Genomic DNA, 10,101 nt, shown 5'->3' on the forward strand with positions numbered 1-10,101 from the left:
CATTCAAACCTACGAGTCCTCAATGGGAAAGATACCTTTTATGGGCCTTAAGCTCTCTTGTTAAGGCTTGTGTAATGTATCGTTGGATGTAATTCACATCATGGGGGACACATCTTCCATTGTTTTTAAACACCACTTGTCATGCACTAGGGTCGAAAAACACACATTAGGGTGCTCTCGAAGCCAAAAATACATGAAAATTGGTGCATGAGTTGTGTGGTCAAAGTTGTAAGCTAAGGGTGGGCTCACATATCAAAAGAGTAGCAATATCTTGTATCTTCTTGCTTGCTGGATAAGAAAAATGCAGGACTGGCTATTTCTCCATGGATATACCATGTATATCACAGTCTCTCTTTCTCTTCCATTCTATGCACTTTTCTACATAGTGTATTTTATGCATTATGCTTCTTGCAATGTTGTTTCCTTATCACATTGTTCCTAACCATTTAGGCTCATATAAAGTATCATGTCAATTAGAGATGCGCATGTTCGAATGAGACACCCCCGATGTAACATTTTTGACCCTTGTGCATGATGGGTGGTAAAAAGAAAGAAAAAATGCATCCCTAACCAAGCAAATGATAAATGGGCACATACTTTGCACAAGACTTAAAGTGGGTGAGATTGAGGCTTGTGCTAAGTATCATGCCCATTGGAGACTTGTACATGTGAATGAGTCTTCCCGATGCAATGTTTTTGTCCCTTATGCATGATGGGTGGTGAAAAATAAGAAAAATATGCATCCTTGACCATAAAATTGAGATCGATGGCCACAATTTTTTTCAATGGGTTTAAAGTAGGTGATATTGAGGCCTGTGCAAACAATCTTGCTTATCCAAAACTCGCACATTTTCTTTATCCTAATGCATGATGGGTGGTGAGAAAAACATGGAAAAGTGAATCCTCAACCATGACAATGATATTTGATGGGCTCGACACTTTGCACAAGCCTTCAAAATGGGTTAGATTAAGGCTCGTGGAAAGTATAGATTTAAAAGAGACACCCCTGCTGTGTGTTTTTTGACCCTTGTGCATGATGGGAGGTGAAAACCAATAAAAAATAGATCCTTGACCATAAAAATGATATCAAATGGGCATGACACTTTGTGTGGGCCTTAAATTTAGTGTTATTAAGTCCTTTATAAAGTATCCTTCCCATCTAAGACTCATTTGTTCAAAGGAGAAACCATGATGCATGTGCTAAACAACAAGGAAAATTGTATCCTTAGACATAAAAAATGATATGAGTTGGGAACAATGCTTTTTACAGGCCTTAAATTGAGTGAGATTGAGACCCAAGAAAATTATCATGCCCATCTAAGACTTGCACATTTGGTTGAGGCACCCCCATACATGCTTTGATCCTTGGGCATGATGGGTAGTGAAAAAAAGAGAGAAAATGCATATGTAACGATTCAAAAAATATCAAATAGTAATGATTCATTACATAAGCCTTAGAATGGATGATATTGAGGCACGTACAAATGCTACCCACAATGGTTAACAATTCAGATGTTGTGTTGATAGAGCAAAGATGTGCTTAGGTTAGTTGTGGAGAACCCAGAGGCCATCCCAGAGATGATTCTTCTCGAGACCCTAGATGGGGGATCACTTCGGTAGAGGGTGGAAATCTTGGGATCCCTAGATAGCGTTTACACTATAGATAGGTAGGGCATACCCTAGGATTGTCCTAGAGGGAAGACACGGCCTTCTCCCCCACCCCCATAGGCTCGATAGAGTCAACAGAGAAAGATGCAAGGGGAGGAGGTTCATAGAGCTCATAGGAAGCCCCAACAAAAGTCACAGACACCTTGGGTGATGCCCTCTAAGGGCAAGTGGATCTCGATAGTTGGTAAGAAGAAGTTGAGCAAATAGACTCATAAGAATCAGAGATGGAGAGCTAGATGTAGGGCAAAGGAGCAGCTAGAGCAAGAGTCAGCCTCTTCCCCATAAGAGACGAGCAGACAATGGACTCACTTATTGGTTGCCCCCCTCCACAAACAGAGAGGGTCCCCACTTCAGCACTTGGTCCTATGAGCATTGAGTAGGCTAATAGATAGTCTCTGCCGTAGCATCAAGGTCTAGAAGTGCAGATGTCAGACACTCCCCCAAAGGGGCCCCTGCAGGATTTGTAGGAGGTGCAGTAGCATTATCAGGAAAGATCCACAATTGGTGAAGTACTTTAAATTGCTATCCCAAATTCCAAATACAGAAGATCTACGATGAGACCTGGAGCCAAATTGTAGTTGATCCAAGTTTTTGGGCCTTTATCAAAACTATTGCCTTGGTCCAATGGCATACTAGCTATAGGCTATAGTTTTGACCTCTCCATACTAGATAAGCAAAGAAAAAAGAACATTTGCTCAATGAACACGAGGAGGATGATGGTGAAAACATTGCCCTTGAGCAATGCAAATCTAAATTAAAAGATCCAAAAAGTCTAGCATAAAAAAGAGGAGGAAGCTTATCATTCTCTACTTAATAGCCTAAGAGGTCATTTGAACAAGGAAGTCCCAGAACACCACCCAGAGCATCCCTAGTTTGGTAACAAGCTTGAAAAACAAGTTTACTAAATTCCAAGGTAAAGACAAGGAAGACCAGATGGTCATGTGCCTCATTGTAGAGTGAGAAATTTTGACACACTTTTCAGAGATGTAGACAGACTACAACAATTTGTGGGAACACTTGCCAAAAAGGCAATGAGTTGGTCCAACCCATATGGCCTTGAACATTTTCAAAAATTTGATGATATGAAGATATCATTTCTAGCATGTCTTACAAATGAGAAGACTCCTAATGACGTATGAAAGAAGCTGCAAGGTTTGAGGAAAAAAAAGCTTTTAGTTGAGTACTATGCTCAGCGTTAACCTGAATATAGATTAGATGTAGCCAAAAGATTGATTGATGAAATGTAGGCAAGGTACTTTTGTAAAGGAATGGAACCCAGTATCTGGAGAGCCATTAGGGGCATAGACCTATGAGTAGGTGCAAATGGGTTTGATTCCCTCATAGAATTAGGCAAGCATGTTGAAAGAAAAATTGGCACAACCAAAAGAAAGAAAAGGAAATCGAACCTGGATTCAAACAAAGAATTTGAATCCTGTTTGGAGGAAATGAACAATGAGTCCCACACAGAGTTTGATTCTAGTAGTAAGGCATCCAGCATTGATTCAAATGACAATGATAAAAAGAAGTATTGCAAGAAGAAGAAAATAACACTAAGAAGTCCAAGAAAGAGGCTAAGAAGGAAAAAAAGAAGAAACCAAAGTTGAAAAAAGCTTCCATATCATCCAAAGTTGAGAAAATCATGGAGCAAAATTTGCAAACCTTGGGAGTGATAGGGGAGTGATGAAGACCCAATCATAGATTAGGGGAGAATTGGGTTCTCCAAAGAGCCCCCAATTAGTGTTTCCTAATTTTGAGGGGTTAGTGAGGGATTTGCGGTGTACTGTTATGGATAAATTTGACCAAACTAAAAGGCATAAATATGTGTGTGTGCTTGTATGTGTGGCAATAGTATAATAAAATATGGTGTGCATAAGGCCCAGGGTTGAGGTGGTAGGGCATGACCATGTGCCACCCTTCCATGTAAGAGGACCCATAAGGTGTGTTATACATAACCCATGGTAGTAATAATATAAAATGATAAGGTGGCATGGGTCCTCCATGCACCACCTGTCCACCTAGGCAGTCCCACGCTTGGATTTAGTGAGATATGGCCCAAGGGTCATGGGAGAAGTAATATAAAATAGGTGGAGATGGATATTATATTGGATTATTCCCTCCATGTAGGATAGGCCCATGTGGGGGGGAGGGGGTGTAGAAAGTCCAAGAATGCAAGTTAAATAATGGGAAAGTAGGATGAGGTGGCAAGATTCCTTATGCCAAACCCTCCACTTGTCCTCCTAGATGTTTGAACGTATTATAAAATTGGAAAGAGACCAAGGGAGTATCTTAGACTTGGGATATGGGGGTTGATGTATGTGGAAAAGTGAGGCAAAGGGTTGTCGCACACAATTGAGAGTGCGTAACCGCCTAGCCCACATGGGACACACTTCCACACACACCATGCATGTGGGAGGATGCATTTATTAGGAGAGACCCCCTCTCTTGGCTATAAAAGGAGGGGGATATTCCTTGATGGAACACGCTCATTCTTGTAAAGCCACCTATCTAGTACTTTGATTTCCCCCCCATCTTTCCAATAAAGCATGACTCTCTTCCCTTGATGTCTCCATCTCTACATTCCACCTCCCATCATGTATATGCTCCTCTTCCCCCTCTTCCTTCCCCCTTGTGGCATAGTTCCCCTCTTCATTCCCACCCCTCTTAATCTTTTTCCCCACCTATGTTGATGCTTCTTCCCTCACGTTCCCTTTTCCTCCATGGCCCTTGAGCGTCGCCATGCCTAGCATCTAGCCTCATGCATTGAATTCTTTTCTAGTTAATAGAACTGGTGTGTCTGCTGGGATCAAAATCTCCATCGCTAGTGGTGTAAAATTTGTTACTCCTACAGCTGGGTGTAGTTCTGCAGTACCTTCCGTGTGCGGTTCTTTACTCTCCAATCTGTGTATCTTCTACTCGCAATTCTCTATCTCTATAACTGTAAAACTTCTTAGTTTCTATGCCTTTAGCCTGCGGTTCTTGCACATCTTTTGGGTTCCTGTGCCTTCAGCCTACAATTCTTGTGCATCTTCTAGGTTCTTGCGTGTCTTCTGTGTGGCGCCATGCATCTTTTGGTCGACTGCACCTGCAAAATCGCTCCTGTGCATCTGCAACACTTGCATGCTCCCTGGTCATAGCCAGCACATCTGTGCATCACAGACAGATCGCGAATCGCGATTGTTTTTTGAATTCGTATGTCTTTTGGCACATCTGCACGTCGCGGACAGACTTTTCGAGCTCTTGCAAAAGATCTCGTGCCCCTATCCTCTTCCTCTTCTCCTGTAAAATCGCTCCTATGCATTTGCAATGCCCACACACCCCTTGGTCACAGCTAGCGCATCTGTGCATCACGGACAAATCGTGAATCGTGACTGTTTTTTGAATTCATGTGTCTTTTGGCGCATCTGTGCATCGTGGATAGACTTTTTGGGCTCTTGCAAAAGATCTCGCGCCCCTATCCTCTTCCTCTTCTCCTCTCCTCTCCTCTCTTTTTATTAAGGAGTGGGAATCGAACCAAAGACCTCCCCATTCATAAAAGGAAGACTTACCAATGGGCTAGCAAATATGAAGTGATGAAAGTGTAAAGATATTGCTTATATGGTGAAATCTCATGAACTGTAACTCTCTAACCGTAGGGAGTTTCCTCTTATTATAAAAAGCAAAAGTACTTCATTTCATGTGCTCTATTCATATCTGATACTAGATCATAGATTTTGAACTTTTTCAAGTTCACTCCTTGGACGCACCCCACACGAGGAGGGTGGATATTTATGTCACTTCTTGATGAGTTCAAGGATTTGGTGCTTGGTCCTCCGCTCATTACGGCTACCAATTGGTGAGATCTCTTTCTTGATCTTCATGTCAATCTTCAATAACTGATTGTACAATGCATTGTTCAAGGAGATGACGGGTGGGATGATACACTGTGGATGATTCAAGGTGAAGAATTAGTGATACATTGGGAGGAATTTGATTTCAATTCTACTCATTGTGCGGTTATTGAGCTAGTTGTTGCATCGGAGGTAATTAAAAGGGTGACATTCTTCGAAGGGGAGGATGCTCCCTAAGCTTGGGGGAGATTTGGCGCATCTGCTTATTAATTCGTGTGGATAAGCTTGTCTTGAATGATTTCTTCTCGATCTCACTACAAAGGTTTCTAGGGCTCAGCTATAGTTGGTAATGTTTCGACCAAGGATTCCCTTTGTACCTAATCAACCTTTTGTGCCTCATTTTGAGCTTCAAGTTGTAATTCTTTTTGGTATAAAGATAAACTATCAACAAAGGATTGCAAGTTTATTTGGTGCTGAACGTCTTGCTCAAGTATTGAATTCTCCCCACCCTCTCCTTCTACCTATCTTGGACTACCGAGAAACTTGGGATGTCCAGATTTTAGTCTTGGTGTGATGACATCTTGGCTCCTCCAATTTGACGGTGCATACACACCTTTGACCAAGGTTGCTGGTGTGGGTGTGAAGCTCACTTCACCAGGGGGTGAGGTGTATTGTTATAGCAAGTCTGTACCAGCAAGTACTTGCAACCAAGCTGAGTACTTGGCACTCATTTTTGGGCTACAAAAGGCAAAAGAACATCGCATCAAGCAACTTGAGGTGCAAGGAGATTCTCAACTCGTGTGTGAACAAGTTAGTGGAAGGTGCAGAGCAAAGGCTTGGTTCCATGACATCAACAAGCATTGGAACTTTGCCAACAATTCGAAGAGATAAAAATTTAGCATATCCCTTGAGCTCAAAATATAGTTGCTGATTTCTTGGCACGTGAAGCTTGTACTTCAATCATGCATGAAGCGAGTTGAAGCACCGCCCCAACAAAGCCGCAAGCCACCAAGGAGAGTGATCATTTGTAAGGAATGCAAAGGTTGTGGTCATCATGAAACTAAGTGTTGGGCATATTTGATACGAGTTTACCGACTTTAGAAGATCATCAAAAAGGTCCTCAAGGACATTGCTCAAAAGAAGGATGCCAGACCGCACACCCCTTGAAGAAATAGCATGGCGATTACAAGAACTGGAAGAAGCTGAATCTGATGTGCAAGCTCTCCAACTGTTGACATTTGTCATGGCATTCTTGTTTGCCTTGATGAACAACCTCATGCAGCACCGTGTCTCTAACCCTCACTTGCAAAGATGGATGCAATTTCATGAGGGTCAGTCCTTTTAAGATTGTCTACAAGCTATTCTATGCTGAAGATTCTTCCCATGTAGTATTTCACAATACACCAGTCACACCCTACCTTGCCTATCTGTGCTTTGTGGATGTATCTTTGCCTGATTTTCAGAAAAGGCCCGCTTGGATGCTAAAATATGCAAGGGATGGGAAAGACACTTTGCTGAGGGGGATGTTGTGCTATGCTTTGATAACAGATTGGACCCCCAAATGGATAAGAAGTTCCTGCCACTGTGGACTGGTCCATACAAAGTCATCAAGGAATGTAGCAATGGGTTTGAATAAGTTCAGGAGCTACATGAGCCATATGGCAAGAAGGTGATCACCAAGTGTTATCTCAAGCCCTTCTTTGTGCGTGATGGTCCCAGGCATGGAAATGCTATGCATACCCTGCCTGGGGGGGGAATTGTTATGGATAAATTTGACCAAACTAAAAGGCATAAATATGTGTGTGTGCTTGTATGTGTGGCAATAGTATAATAAAATATGGTGTGCATAAGGCCCAGGGTTGAGGTGGCAGAGCATGACCCTGTACCACCCTTCCATGTAAGAGGACCCATAAGGTGTGTTGTACATAATCCATGGTAGTAATAATAGGTGGCATGGGTCCTCCATGCACCACCCCTCCACCTAGGCAGTCCCACGCCTACATTTAGTGAGATATGGCCTAAGGATCATGGGAGAAGTAATATAAAATAGGTGGAGATGGATATTATATTGGATTATTCCCTCCATGTAGGATAGGCCCATGTGGGGGGGGTGTAGAAAGTCCAAGAATGCAAGTTAAATAATGGGAAAGTAGGATGAGGTGGCAAGATTCCTTGTGCCAACCCTCCACTTGTCCTCCTAGATGTTTGAACGTATTATAAAATCGGGAAGAGACTAAGGGAGTATCTTAGACTTGGGATATGGGGGTTGATGTATGTGGAAAAATGAGGCAAAGGGTTGTTGCACACAATTGAGAGTGCGTAACCACCTAGCCCACATGGGACACTCTTCCACACACACCATGCATGAGGGAGGATGCATTTATTGCAAGAGACCCACTCTCTTGGCTATAAAAGGAGGGGGCTATTCCTTGATGGAACACGCTCATTCTTGTAAAGCCACCTATCTAGTACTTTGATTCCCCCCCCCATCTTTCCAATAAAGCATGACTCTCTTCCCTTGATGTCTCCATCTCTACATTCCACCTCCCATCATGTACATGCTCCTCTTCCCCCTCTTCCTTCCCCCTTGTGCCATAGTCCTCCTCTTCATTCCCACCCCTCTAAATCTTTTTCCCCACCTATGTTAACGCTTCTTCCCTCACATTCCCTTTTCCTCCATGGCCCTCAAGCGCCGCCATGCCTAGCATCTAGCCTCATGCATTGAATTATTTTCTGCTTAATAGTACCAATGGGAGTGATCCTTTTTATGGGGCAATGCCATGTTGAGGTGGAGGGTGGGCAGTCCTGTAAATACCCCTATTGGCTACTCCTCTTACACCAGGGACCACTCAAACCATCCCCCCCCCTCAACCCATGCTTGAACCTCCTCCCATATGCATCTTCCCCAAACAATCCCTAAATGCATTCAAGAGGCTATGGGCCCTTTTGGGCAATATTTCCCCCCCTCTTAGCTTTTTGTAGGCCTGCCCCCTCCTCTTCTCTGGTCCAACTCCATTCTCCCTCCATTTTTCAAATGTGGGAACTCATTTGGCAGCTGGTCTTCCCCCTTCTGCTTTAGTCCACTGTCTTTCTCCCTCCCCAACACTTCCTATAGTAGCTACTCATGCCCCTCTACTCTATCTAGCCCAAATCTTTCTCTCTCGATTCCTAGCTATAAAACCTCTTGCAGTAACTACTCATTCCCCTCTGCTGCTCTTTGTCACTCCATTCCTAGCTACAGCACCTCCTAGATGTGCTCGCTGCCTTCAGTTGCACCCTCTATACCCACCCCCTCTCTCCCCCTTTATTGGAGCTTCTATCTTCCTCCAAGATGCACTTTTAAGTCCGTTCTTGCTATTGTGACCTCTCTACAAGAATGATTGGATAGTCCCAAGAGGTCTGCCAAGGGTTCATATAATCTCCCCAAGAGCAAGAGAGGTGATCTTTTTCACGAGTGGAAAGGCCGCATCATGAAGTTGAAACTTGGAAAGAAAGGATGGCTTGCAAACGTGCAACACATCTACATGGGGAAGGACATGCACCTAGCTCCGACAAGCAATCAATCGACAATACCATCACATTGTAAGTCTATATTTTGTGTAAGTTTTCTAAGTGTAATGAGTTAGTTTGAAATTGCATTTTGAAATAGCAATTGTGCATACCAGATGTATTTCCTTCATACTTTGAGGTGGGACCAATTGAGTGCCTCTTAGGTAAGTTTACTTCCATTCATGAGGACATAGATAGGCAAATGCATGCTCAAGAGAAGTCCCCTGCTTTGAAACAGAGAAATATCTATTGGTATAATGCCAAGTTTATTACTCCAAGGATGGCATCATGCTATGGTCATCTTCAATGCATTGCACCACCACAACTTGAAGGCATGGATTGCAGCATGTGGGCAGAAGAACAGTGAAATTATACAAAGACAAGATTGCAAAGGATGTGGGCATGGCCATGAAGTATACATTTTGATCTAATGGGTAAGGTTATCTTAGTTTATGCCTCTGCACATTTTTGCTTCTTATTTTCAGAATATCTAGATGCACAAAACAAAAACCATGTGGTCATGCAAGCGCCTACATGAGAATGACCTTGAGGAATTTCTTGGGGTGAATTGAGGAAGCAGGTCAGGTGAACAAAAGAGTGATTTGTTTCAATGCCATGCATATAAGGACGCACTTGAAAAGTACCATGCTCATCAGAGACTCATATGTTAGGCTATAGGCTTTAGGTCTTAATGCATAGGGATTGGAATTTAGGCTATAGGGGTTAGGTTTTAGGGTATATGGTGTAGAATGTAAGATGTAGAATTTTAGCATGGTGAAGGTTTTTGCAAGAAAAAATGCATCCCTGACCATGAAAATGATATCAAATGGCCAAAATATTTTACACAAGCCTTAAATAAAGCATGACTAGGGCCTATAAAATACGTCTTAGCCATTGAGGACTTGCAAGTTTGAATGAGACACCCTTATCCATAACTTTTTACCCTTGAGCATGACAAGTGATGAAAAACATGAAAAATAACATTTGTGGCCATACAAATGAATGATATCCGATGGGCATGATACTTTCCATAGGCCTTCTAGTTAAAGAGATTAAG

The sequence above is a fragment of the Dipteris shenzhenensis genome, chromosome 8, assembly GCF_047967505.1.
Source record: "Dipteris shenzhenensis isolate YYH24624 ecotype China chromosome 8, Dip_SZ_1.0, whole genome shotgun sequence".
In the NCBI taxonomy this organism is placed as follows: Eukaryota; Viridiplantae; Streptophyta; class Polypodiopsida; order Gleicheniales; family Dipteridaceae; genus Dipteris; species Dipteris shenzhenensis.